This window comes from Falco peregrinus, chromosome 9 (assembly GCF_023634155.1).
Source record: "Falco peregrinus isolate bFalPer1 chromosome 9, bFalPer1.pri, whole genome shotgun sequence".
NCBI classification, from domain to species: Eukaryota; Metazoa; Chordata; class Aves; order Falconiformes; family Falconidae; genus Falco; species Falco peregrinus.
The window spans coordinates 34,801,978-34,815,342 of NC_073729.1; positions in this window are offsets into that span (position 1 = coordinate 34,801,978).

The window sequence follows — 13,365 nt, forward strand, 5'->3', positions numbered from 1 at the left end:
GTCTTTACAGCAGAGCTAGATCACATTTTAAAGCCATTCTCTCCAACCACAATTACTAGAAATGCTTTAAAACAAAAGCCAAGAGTCTCCTGCAGTCATTTGCCTCCAGGAGCTGGGACTATAAACACAAGAGCAAATATCTCAGGACTCAGTAAAAGCACAAGAGCAGGCAACGCCGTCTGCATTTCAAAGCATTAAAAGGCATTAAAAGCTCTGGTCACTAGAGGGTATAAACCAAATACTAAAGGATCTGCCACTAGAGATCCTATTACACAAATTGATTCACCCAGCTCTAATTTTATAGGTAAAAGCTTGAAAAATATATATGCCATGTAAAAGGTTATTGATCAGTTCACCCAGGACAAGCAGCCCCCGCATCGATGGGCAGAGGCAGCCAAAAGCCACATGCCAGCCCAGCGCGAGCTCCAGGCTGGCCCCTCGCTGGGCTTTACTGGCCCCTCACTGGGCTTTACTGGCCAGCTTCAAGAAATCTGTGGGTTTCTTCTAACTATTCAGCTTCTCATGGAGGACAAAAAGAGAGGGAGACAGAGAGGGGAAAAAAGCCAGTGGGAAGGATTTAGAACGAGATGGGTATCTGAGAAGGGTTTAAAAGTTTCGGTTAAATACGGTGGGAGTTGGCACACTCAGGTTTTATTGTCAATTTTACATTCACATAAAATTTTACAGCTGCAGGTGACCCTCCATGTTGCCGTGTGCCTCGCTGTGCCTCTCGCAGGCGCGCTGGTGGTGACCTGCCAGCTGCCCCCACTCTGCTCCTTCATCTCCTCACCCCTCTCCTAATTGATTACTTATCTAATGCAAGGCTGAAATTAAATCCTCCTGTCAGTTTACTGTAAGAGGAGAGCAGGGGGTGGCAGGGACTGGAACACATCTAATGAAGTGTGGCTTTCCCCATCTGGCATGTGCTGTAGGACTGATCCCTGAACCCTGACGTGGCTGGTAATGGCCCCCGTACATCGCTTCCCGCGGCAGCCAGGGATGCAGGGATGCACTGGGAGGAAGCCGTGGGCAGGGGCTGGCCTGCCCCACCACCTCGGGACCCTCTGCTGTTGCATTTGAGTAAAGTCTGAGAAACAGTAGTGAGAAAGGTGGGTTTCATGAGGTGCTGAAAGCTACAGAACCCACTCGAAATACCTGCTTGTGGAAGCAACTCCAGATGAAAAGGGAAAACTGAGCAGAGTGGTTATACCAGCAGCAAAGGCAGGGCACTGGAGGAATGGGCTTATGCAGAAGCAAAGAAATGAAAATGAACCAAACCTCTTTCTTTTGAGTTTTGGGGTGTTTTTTTTCTTCTTCTCTCTTTTCTGTTTGGAAGGGGGGGGGGGGGTTGAGGGGTTGGGTTTTTTTTTTTTTTGTTTGGGTGTTTGGGGTTTTTTTTAGATAAACACAGATTCAGGTCAACCAAAGTGTTTTCTGAATTCATATTATTTTCTCTTATTTGTTTCAATCAAATCTCCTACCAATAAATTCAGGAGGGAAAAAAAGCAAAGTTACATCTTGACATTTGCAGAACACAATGTTGTCATGCGAAATGAAAATATTTTGAAGATGACTTTAGATGGTGGGGTTTTAAAGTGGTCGGGTTTGGCCAAGAATGTTGATTTTAAAATATTTTTTAAAAAATTTGTGTCAATCCTAAATCCTTTAACTCCCAAAACTGCCATAGTAAGCTGAAAAATTAATATACAGTCATTCACATTGCTTTCACCCCTTCTCTGACACCTGGTGCATCCAAGTGTAGGAGGAGAGAGGTCTCCTCGCAGCATGCTCTTTGGTATACCTTGAGGAAAAAAACATGAAATACTGGAGGGTCTGGGATGAGAACAGATGATGGAGCATGGAGCAGGGTAGGCAGGGCAGGGCGGCACTGAGATGACATCCACCTCCTGCAGCTGCCAAGGGGGAGAAGGGTTCTGGCCAGAAGCCCTACAGGTCTTTAAAGTAAGATAGAAGAAGAAACACATTGCACAAGTACAGAGGCTTTTCTCCTTTCATCTCATCTCTTTCTGCATTTAAACAGTATGCCACTTACATTTGTCTAGTAAAAACAGACCAACAAAACAAGCAGGATCAAAACAAGAGGTGTTCCTACAGGATCTATCATGGATAAATGCAGGGTAAAGTCCTTTCATCTCAGTGTATCAAAGGTGTGCCTGTAAAGTCTAGCGTCTTGTCTTTGGCCTCTCAAAATACAAACCTCCCCTCTCCATTGTGCCAGGTGTGCAGTGCTGTGCACAGGTCCCCTCCTCACCTTACACCAACACACAGAAACACTGCATTTAATTCCTGGGATACTTATTAATTTTACAATCTTTAACACCAAGGCGCATCTGGTCCCTGAGCAAAGTCCTTATGCAGAGATGCTTGCATTTGCGGTGGGGTTAATCCAAGTTGCAACATCAGTATCCCAGGTTCCAAAGCAGCAACACAGGCTACAGATTCACAATTCTTCCCCAAACATCATTAGCTAAATCAGAGATGGAAAAACCTGAGTCATGTTGTTAACTGACTAACCTCTGCGTCCAGCTGGGAGAGGCAGAGGCATTACTTGTGAAGCAGCTGCCTTAGGCATAACCGAGATGGGGCTGAGGGCTCAAACCAGCTAACTGCGGAAGTTTGGGAAATTGGCTAATGCTTCCCAGCGTGCCGTATTGCTGTTCTGCTAGCTGGCCTGAGAATCAGAGCAGAGTGAAGTCGTTGCCTAGTAAAATCTTAATTGGCTTTTCTTTTACAGTAGCATTAATCACATCCTGATTAATGATTGACTTCAAAGCAGGACGCTTACTTCACTAGAGGATCTCCAAGAGCTCTGCCAGCATAATGGATTTTATGTGACTCTACACTCCATTTTAAAAAAAGAAAACATTTAAAAATAATTTTTAAAAAGTAATTTAAAAAAAGAACTTTAAACAAATCCGGAGGATGCAGGCACTGTAGCACGGTACAAGAAAAGAGCTGGGGAGGAAAGACAAGAGCCTTGACTCCCAGCTCCCTGCTCCATGTCAGAATTTCTGAAGTTTAGCTCGTGGCATTGGGAATAAACAGACAACCATCCAGCTTGGGTTACCCCCTGTATGTATTCAAAGTGCTAAAAATAAATCTGCGAAATAAAAGCTCCCGCCTGGTGCACCAAAACACAACGGGCATCAAATTGCATTAGAATGTTTATATTGAGGAAAATTGCATCCTGCAAACTTAAATTATCTCTCTCCGCCCTCTCCCCTCCCACCTGCCATGGCCCATTTCCTATTATATTTTTCTAACAAACCAATAGATGCTTGAAATCACGGAAAGCCATAAAGAATTGGAATCAAATTAAGTCTACATTCTAACTGCATTAGGTGCTGTCAAGCATAGTTTACTCACTCTTCACAGTTCTATCTAGAGGCTAAACAATTTTGTACCCTTTCTCTACTAATCAAAACTGATTACTCTGATAATGGACCCCTGACGCTGAACACTTTATGAAGGTAAATTATGCCATATCGAACAGGAAGGGGAATGGAAAAATCACCCAGAGATAAATAGGTCTAAAGATGCATATATTGATCTCACGCTCATTCTTTCTCTCTCTTTCAATGTCTGCAATGGCTAAAGGTTCAATCAATACTTCCAGTGCTGTAATGCCATCTTTTATAATACCATCATAATTGGCCGTTACCGCCGCGTGCCCTTGGATTGGCTTCTGCTGGGGTCTTTATAGCCGAGGTCTTTTGTTTCTTCCCTTCCCAGATCCCATAACCGAAGGGGCAGGCTAACCGTGGCCCCGGCGCTCTCCAAATCAGGGCCTGCCTGTGCACCAAGGCAAGGGGAGGGCAGGGATGCTTGGCCATGAGCTGAAACGGCTGGGAAATTAGCCAACAAGCATCTTCTAACTCATTTACCAAGAAACGTTCAAGCACAAGCAGCTCTTATGGTTGAACATATTGATTTTTGATTGCGAGAGGCAATGTATCTTTACGGTTCTGGAGCTCCAAAACTCCAAAAGAAAGGATGGCTTTGGTTTACAAGACCGTTAGCAGTTGAGAGAACAGACTGCCTAAGGGAAAGAAATCCTGATTTGGTGTTTGAATGAATGGTGGCTTAAAGCCACCATGCATTTCAATAATTTTGGACTATTCTGTCTAAGGACAAAGAAGAAAATTGCCTCCCATCCCCACCCCAGCAAATTCCCAGCACAGTGCCTCAGTGGCCTTCCCCAGGGTGCATTTAGAATCCAAGCAATCAGGGTGTTACATGGAATACAGTGCACACCTCCAGAAGAGAAGGGATGCAGAAAAAGATCTTTGAGGGGGTTTTACTTTGCTGTGGAAAATCTGCATTTTGATCCGCTGGGGTTTGGCTTTATTGGTTTCTAAACATTTTCCAGCGTGCCTACTTGAGATACGATCAGTACGAGCAGAAAACTGGTGTTACCCCTGGGTAGGGACCCCTCTATTTTCAGTCCAGGGCCAGCGTCTTCCTTCTTGTACAACTGCTCATTTACTGAAAGGAGATACTTACTGGTTTTTCATAGAAACCAAGACCCTGCTGCACAGTAGCACCAGCTGCTGGGTTTACCCACTGCCCTCCCTGGAGCAGGGGAAGAAGTGTTTGACTGTCTTGCAAAGCCTTCACCTTGCTGAACACAGCTCTGCACCAACAGTGGGAAGCTCTGCTATCAGAAGAGCCCCAAAATCTCCCACAGCAACAGAGAGCAATATAAGCATGAAATTCTCTGTAATCACAGATTAGGGCATGATATGAGCTTGTGCAGACTTCAAGAAATCTCCTCTTGGGAATCAGTTGGCAAAAACATAGATAGAAAAGTAAAACCAAAACAAAACAAAAAATCCACATAGAGCGCTCTGCATAGCTACATAAAAGTATATGTTCCATGGAATAAAAGTGACCCTTGATAAAATTCCTGTATTGCATCCATAAATATTCCACAGAATTCCTTCATTGCATCTATAAATATTTCATGTGAATCAACAAGAGCCAGACAACACGTTGCTGAGCTTTCTTGAATCTAGATATTTATGTCTCGCTCAAAGCAAGGGGAATATCTGTTGCGTCAGACACAAGCTCTACAACAGAGGGTACAAGCTGCTCTTTGTGCATGGCTGTGGCCAAAGAAATCCAGCCCACTTACCGATGCAGTGACCTAGGCTGCTTGTTGCAGGTGAGCAGGGTTGAAAGACATCACAGATGATCTCTGTGAAACACAAATAAAAATGCTCAATTAAGAAAAGTTTACTCGAGCTGCTACTGGACTATATCTTCTATTTTGACACATCCAGGTTTCTCATCTACGTATCTCACTATGAAGTGAGAATTAATACCCCATTCTCCACCCTCACAAAACATTCTGTTCTCTCCCCACCCCTGTAAATCTCCAGGAGGCCAAAGTACTTTGCCCTCTACTAGAACAGGAACTGACTCCAAATCAGACCACAGAGAAACAGAGAGAGGATCCCTCTGGGAGGTCAGCAGCACTATTCTGGGAACATAGAGGTCAAGAGAAAAAAACATAAGCAAGACTATGAGGAGGCAGGTAAATGCATACACACATTACAAAAAAAATAAATATATATACATATACATCAGGGGTCTATTGCCCACCCATCATTACACCTAGCCCAAATGAGACCATGAAATATCCTAACAAAATCATTGTGCCCTGAGGGGGAACTGCGCTTTACTGCAGCCACCAACGTGCCCAGCCAAAGGAAGGCTTGTTCCAAAGCTATGCCTGCTGTCCCAGTTTGGATAGATTTCTGCCCTGAAAAATCTAGAATTGCATTTGGCTCTAGGAAGGGAAAATTACTTTTTAATCCAGTTTAATTCATTAAACTTATGCAAAGTGGAAGATTTTACTTATCAAGGATGAGCACACCAGCTTGGATCAAGATCTGAGAAGTCCTTTTTCCATTTCTTCAGGTCTCATCAGGAGATGGCTGGCTTTCAGAACAGCTGGCTTGTTGGTGAGCATTTAGAAATCAAAACACGAATAACTGGCACTTACAGATCAAAACAACCTTAAATACCACCACGGTCCCCACCCTGTCGGTCACCGCGGGCTGACACCCACGCAGGCACCCGCGTGTGAACACCGCATGCCGGCAGCGAGAGCTGCCCCTGGGTGCTCAGCAAGATGAATGTCCTCCTCTCCGAGATGAGATACCTATCCCACAAATCACTGCACTCTTCCCCCTGCACCTTCTCTTCCCTCTAACCCTCTTCCATTACTCATCCACTGGAAGAAAATGCAAAGAGTAATAATAATTAGACAAGTACAAATAGCCGGACGGGGCTATGGATGGCATCTTCCACTGAATAACAGGCCGTTACCATACCAACGGGCGGGATGAGCGCCGCTCTAACGGCACTCGCAGGCGCTCCAGCGCTGGCACATCATCCGTTATCCCACTCCTGGGGCTGGCCTCGCCGAGGCACACAGCGCTGCCCAGGTCCTCGCACCCCATCGGTTTAAGTCAGGAGGAACAGATGTTTCTCACGAGGGAGCGCTGAGAAAGCCGCCGTGTTAGGCAGTGGCTCAGCTTGGCTTGGGGAGGGGGGACAGGGATGGAGTAGGCAGCAAGGAGAGGGGATGGACTTCAGGTCCAGAAGGGCACGTGCAACATCCTCAGTTTCACCTGCACTTCTCGGTACCGGTAGACAAACTGTGTGATTGGGGTGTCTTCCATAAAAAGCTAGAAATTATAGGAACACTGATGCACTGGAAGGGAGAAAGCTGGAGAGGGTTCAATGGCCTTGGCCCTTGCAGCAGCAGGAGATCTGCTGGATCACTCACGCATCCAGTGACAGGTCCAGCAAGATGATCTCGCTGAAAGCCTAAAATGCTAGGTTATGTCACAGGAGGTAACAGAAATCACTTAAAGAGGATCAGCAGTCAGGTGAGGCTCTGAGCCCTTGTAACTGTAAACAGTCTCCTGATGCAACACACTTACAGCAACAACCCAGCTGCACGAGTGTGTGGGTGCTTGAAAGGAAAGAAAAGCCTCTTTGTGTTAGGAGTAGACATAACAAACACCCTCTGTGATCCTGCTAGCAAAGTTAACAAGTCAAGCTCAGATTTTTTTGGAAAATCCCGTTGCAGAGAAGTGATGCTTTTTGAAGGTCAGCAGCACGCACCTTCTGGCACGTGTGCTGCTGTGGGGTGATCCTGGCAGATGTTCGATCTCTTTACAGTTTTTCCTGTCTGCCCAAGCATCTCAGGTGATTATTTCCTAGGAAGTAAGAGTATAAAAATTAACAGGCTCATCAGAGTATAAAAGCCAACAGGGTGTGCAAGAAATACTTGTGCACCCAGTAGCTGTACACTTCAGGTCACTGACCTTTTAAAAACCTTGATTATTCCTCCTAATTTAGGTAATGAAATCTGGTTGAAAGAAAATCTCTGGTAACACCCAAGAGAGGCACAATTGCACCTTTCCGAAAGGAGAGAGGTGCAAAGGATTGCAGAGGGATTTGCTCCTTTTGCCACTCAACCTGGAAAGAACTAACAGCAAAAGAAAAAAAGAAAAAAAAAACCCAACCAAACAAAAAAAAACCACCACCAAAACGCTGAAACACCAGTTACCAGTTTTTCTATCACGTGATGGGATGTGGAAATGGGGAGAGGAAGAAGTCAATCATTCTTTAAACTGTTGAAAAAGTATTTCATGAACAAACAGTTGATCCATCTCACACTCTGCAAAGGCAATCAATTTTTCTCCCCAAAGTTTTTATTTAAGGTTTTATTATGAGGCTTAGTGATCACATATTGATTTAAACTAATCTGTCTTTGCTCACTGATCTGTCCTTGCTGCATACAAAATAGTTGGTGTCCCAGTTCAAATAGACATTTCCAAACGCTGTCCTCTGGTTTTCAGGGTCTTCAGACATGAATTTAAGGCACAGTCATTTCTACTAACACATAGAAGCCTGACAAAGCCAGCAACTCTTTTAATCCCTTTGCTATAGCTGAGCTACACAAATTCCCTTCTCCTCTGTCAGCTTCCTTCGTGGGCTCTTCTCTTCCCCCCCAAAAACACCTCCCTGGGAGGACTGTCAGTTCCTGTGCTAAAATTATTCATGGCACACGTGCTTTTAGGACACTACATCATCCTTAACAGCAGGGATCTCACATACACCTTCAGTTAGTAAGTTAGTATTTATTTCATCTTCTCTTCCTTCTTTACTCCACAAGGGAGGTGAGCAAGAGCCAGAGGAAGGACCGGAGCCCGTGGAAGCTATCTTTCAAAAGAAAAAGTAACAAAAGGGTGGTTTTTTTCCTTTTCTTTCTGAGCCAAAAGAACAAGTCCCATGCAACTCTGCTTTTCCAGTATTCAGGATATGAACCACCACAATAAAGGCAAGTAAAAGAAGGTGCATGAAAACAACAGTTTGTGTGGACAGATAACAATGCAAGTGCTAGGGTAATTATAAAATACCTCAACAGAATAGCCTAAACAGACTCATTCTGCTATTTCTAGTTCTGGGACACTCCTGTTCCTAGTCCCACTAAGAACTGGAATATGAGGGCGTTTTACAGATGAAGAGGTCAAGCACGTCATTTCATTCCTGCCTGACACCAAGTTCTAAAGTATGTGAAACAAAAAAGATTTAGCTAGAAGATACAAACATTGAACAGAAGGAGTTATTCTAATTTGCTGCTTTTTCACAGTGCAGATGAACATATCCATGAATTATTCACTTAAAATCTGCATACCTGCAAGGAGCTAGCTGGAGCTGTGCCTAACCTCATTTCAAGCACTTCACTTGCACCCTGCATTTTCCCCCTCCACTGTTTCCATTTCAAGTCGAAGCAAAAGGCTTCCTCCTCTCTTTCACTCCTTCCCTTTATTTGTGGAACTAGTTCAGTATACAGCTCGCTCCAGGTATTACCAGGAACGCATGATAGTACAAAAATACAAGATACACGATTCTGTGTTACTGGTATACAAGCAGTGAACGAGCTTAATGCTCTACTTGACCCTGCTTTGCAGAGGGTTGAACTAACACAATCTCTAGAGCTGCCTTCCCACCTCAACCCCTCTGGGAGTCTCTGCAGCAATATAGACATGGATGCACAGTAATATATTGCCTGCTAAGGTGCAAGACAGTGTGACTGAGGTGCAGCTAATGACAGACGCCAATCTGAATATTTTAACCATCCTTCAGTTGTGTAGGGAATGCCTTCTGCTTAAAAGCAGCCCGAAATACCAGAATTTAAGTTTCCTGCTAGATTTTGCACTAGCCATTCAGCTCAAAACCCTCTAGAAGAACCTATAAATCAAACTAGGGAGGTTTGATTTCAGGTGACACTGTATGTAAGTCTAGTCTGTCGGGAAAAATTATCTAGCCCAGCAACTCACAAATAACTGCTCTAAATTATGTCTTTAATTTCATGACTCTAGAAAAAAATTCACCGTGCAGTCATTTTTTTTTAATTGGGACAAAAGAACAAACGTAGTGAATAAAAGTCACTCCTATATTAGGACAAAACAGTTGCAGAGTCCTTTATTCTAAAATAGCTGGGCTGATTTCAGATCACAGTAAAGGTCTTATTTAGGCTCTTATTTTTTCTTAGCACCTACACCTCTTGACAGACAGCAGTTTCTGTGCTTGCTTAGATTGAAGACCCCTGAAATTTCTCCAGCAGAGGTGTGACCGGAGATGTTCCAGTGCCAGCCCTTTACAATAAGTTAGTTACAAGGAGCTGTGTCCCTCAGCAGCTTTTGTGGGCCACGGCAGCGGCTGCGAGACCCCGGGAGGCTGCCGACAGGCTGGAAATGACTCCCAGGAAGCTGTGATGGATTTTCCATTTAGGTTCAGATTAGTTATTTCCCAGTATAGAACAATCACCCAGCAACTCCTCTCCTTAGAAAACAGAGGAGGTGAAAAGACACTCCTGATCTCTTTAAGTCTAAGAAAAGACGAAAGGGTTTTTTTCTTCTTCTTTGTTACATGTATGCATCATCAATATAAAAAATTGAGTTACTCTGTTTTCCACTGTAGCCAGCACACAGCCTTATTCCTCTCCCCACTGTTACCTTTTCCAGACAATACCTCAAAACACATTTACTCCTCCTTTCGCAACTACTTTCCTCTCCCTTTTCACACTGTCCACTCACCATAAAAAGTCATTTTGAAGCGACTGGCAGCTGGAGCAGGGGTCCTTCGCCCAGGCAAGGCTTGCTCCCTGCTCCACAGAGCTCTGCTCCTGCATCCCCAGCTCCATGGCAGCAGGGCCAGCTCCCAACACACACCAGCGCCACCAGCACCTTCTCACCCAGCTCTGGGCACCTTCTGGTACCTGAGGTGCCAAGGAGAGCTATGGGCTGGGGCCACACCAACACACCAGGCTGACCCGAACCTATTTCAAAAAGCAAAAGAAATGAGGGCATCGCATCGTCCAGGCACAATTTCAGGCATTTCAAGGGGAAGGAGGCAGGGAATAAACGTCTCCTAAATGGATTATAGGTCCCATTTGAAATGTGTGTGTCCTGTGAGAGACCTGCCATTACCTGCATCCCTCAGCTACGCGCAATTAGAGGAAACCAAGCAATACAAATAGCTCCATCTTCCCTACCTAAACCGATCGAAGGCCAGATTTAGGGCTCCAGCTTTGTGGGACACCGCCAGCAGATGTGCAATGGTGTCACCGCAGCAGTTCAGGTAGGCAGGCTGAGACGGGAGCAGCCTGAATTTTGGGGCATGGCTGCAGTCTGAGATTTCTAGGCAGAGCCAGGCTGGCTCCTGCAGGTGTCCTGGCAGAGCTGGCAGCAGCAGAATTGCTGCCCCTGCCTGGCATTACTGGCTCCTCTTTTCTCTCCACTACAAAATCCACCCCGTTTTCAAACCCCCTTTTAATAACACAGCAAGTCTTCATGCATCTCCCTTCCCTGCCTGTGCCTCCCCACAAAGCTGCTTTGTCCCCTTCGCACTTAACAAGACAAAGAAGATGGTTAACAAGAACTTTTGCAGATACATTTTATTTTTATTTTTAAGACCTTCGGAAGCCAACTCATCTGCTCTCATGGGCTTCTTGCTGATATGTCTCACTTTATTAGTGACTTTGGCCTTGAGTGTCTCAGCTGTTTGATCAATACTGCAGGGGGTCAGTGATATTTTCTCACTTTTAGTGTCTTGCTGCCTTTAACTTTGTCACCTGATGAACAGCACTACCCCTGGAACGCTTATCTCGTATCGATTTTCTCCAGACTCCTGCTGCATTTCCAGCTGTCCCACCATTTCCCCCCCTGTCACCACATGCCCATTTAATGTTAACTTATCCCCTTTCTCCCAGGCTCCTCATTCTTACAGGGTCTTTGCCCCCCCCTTCCCCCAACAGCAGATTGTCAAAAAAACAATTTCCCTTTTTCACCTGACTCATTGTTATCCTTCAGCCGTTTATTGTTTGTCAGCCGGGCACCGGCCACCGCTCCATGCTGGGACGAGCAGAGGAGAGGTGCTAGGTTGAAGCAGATGTTCAAAAGCCACCTGTCCCCTGGCCAGACCACCCTACCCAGGACGGATGGGCTCAGATTTACTGCGGGAGCGATGCAGCCAGGTAACAAGGACCCTCAGCCCTCCACCATTGCCATGCGTTACATCCCAGCCTGGATTTGGAGCAAGCGACAGCCTGTTGTAGGCTCTGGAAAGCAGCTTGTTGTACTTTGCACCACTTGATACTACAGAAGTGACTGACAGCTACCAAAAGCTCCATTTATAACGGAGCGACAGTTTTAATCCTGCTGGTTGTAACTCAGTCACAGATGCCTTTGCGAGTGGAAATGGCTACTGATGGGGTAGCCAACTTATCCCTGGGCTTGGGCTGGGCTGGGTGGAGGAGCAGAGAAATGAGTGCTGCAGGTTTTACACCGGTAGGAAAGAAGACACGTTTTCCTTGTGGATTTTTCCTGACATCAAAACCTTTTCAAAAGTTCCATCCATGTAAACTCTGTCCCCTGGAGTCAAACACCCTCCCACCAGCCAAGCAAAAAGGCTCATAAGCAGAAAGCCTATCTTCCTCACCAAGAGTAAAACTTTTCCTCCCATCTCAGCAGCTCAGAGAGCAAAACAAAATTATTTTTGTGTAGGACGGAAAAAAGAACAGTGCTACCACCAGCTCCCAAATGTCTCTTTAAAATGGTTCCGGCTTAAAGACCAATGGTGGGTTTGGGGAACCCCACAAAGCACATCCCTCCTCAAGGCACAGGGTGTTTAATCACACTAACAAGGTGCTGCCCAAGGAGAATCAGCTCATTCCATGGTCAACAACTGAGAAATATTTCCAGGTGCAGAAAGAGCCACTGTTCCAATCAGGCTCATCTCCAGAGCTTTGGGATCTCTTCCCTGTGCACTTTACCCAGCAGTTGGTAAAGACAGAATATCGTTCCCATCCTTAGCTGAAAGTGTTTTCTAGTGAGAGAATCTTCTAAATGTACCTAAATTTAGAGTTAACTAAGAGCAAAATAAAAAAATTCAGCTGGGATAAAAAAAATTCATAGGATCCAAAACAGTATTTCTGATTCTGCATTCCAACAGAAAAATACAAAGTTAAAGATGTTCCACCTGATACTTGATGCTTCAACTTTCAGTTTATCAAGGAAAAAAAATTAAAATAAAACTAAACAAACCAACAACGATTTACGCAGTTCTATTTTCAGCCCCATTAGTGCCACATAGGTGGCAGCCCACTGATTTCAGCAGACTCCTGAGCTCAGGGATGCAGAGATGGTGAAAGGCAATTGCTTATCTTGTTCTACTTCTACTGTACATCATTAGTTTGAATTGCTCCATTTTTAGGCAAATGGTATAGTGAGTTTTAGGGAAACCGCTTTGCTACCTGCATCAACACAGGAATAGTCCTCTGCAGTACTTAGCCCAACATTTTCCTGATTTATGTATTTTTTTAAATGTTTATTTTCATGAACACATCACCCTTTAGCAGCTGAGTGTCTTCCTACCTAAACTAAGATGACACAGTTTTAATCCTGCAACTATTTACTACAGAGCCTGTTCTCCGTCTAACCATAGCAGGTGCCGCAGGCGGTTTGTAAGCGTTCAGAAGGCTGGAAGATTGGTTCTTGTAACTAGTAGATAACACCATAAGGGGAAAAGAAATAAAAAAACCCAAAAACTTATCGGCAGAAAAACCCCACCAACTCCTCCATTTATCAGGCTCAAGGTCCTGCTTATTCTAGGAAATTCCTTCTGCTTTGGGAGTCAGAGTGGACCAGTTCTCGCTGGGTGACTTCCCAGTGCATTCCTCCCTGCGGTGCTGCGGGCACTAACGCTGCTGCAGGAGCGTTCCCTCGGGCAGCTGCTGCTGTGCTGCTGCGTGGGGCAAAG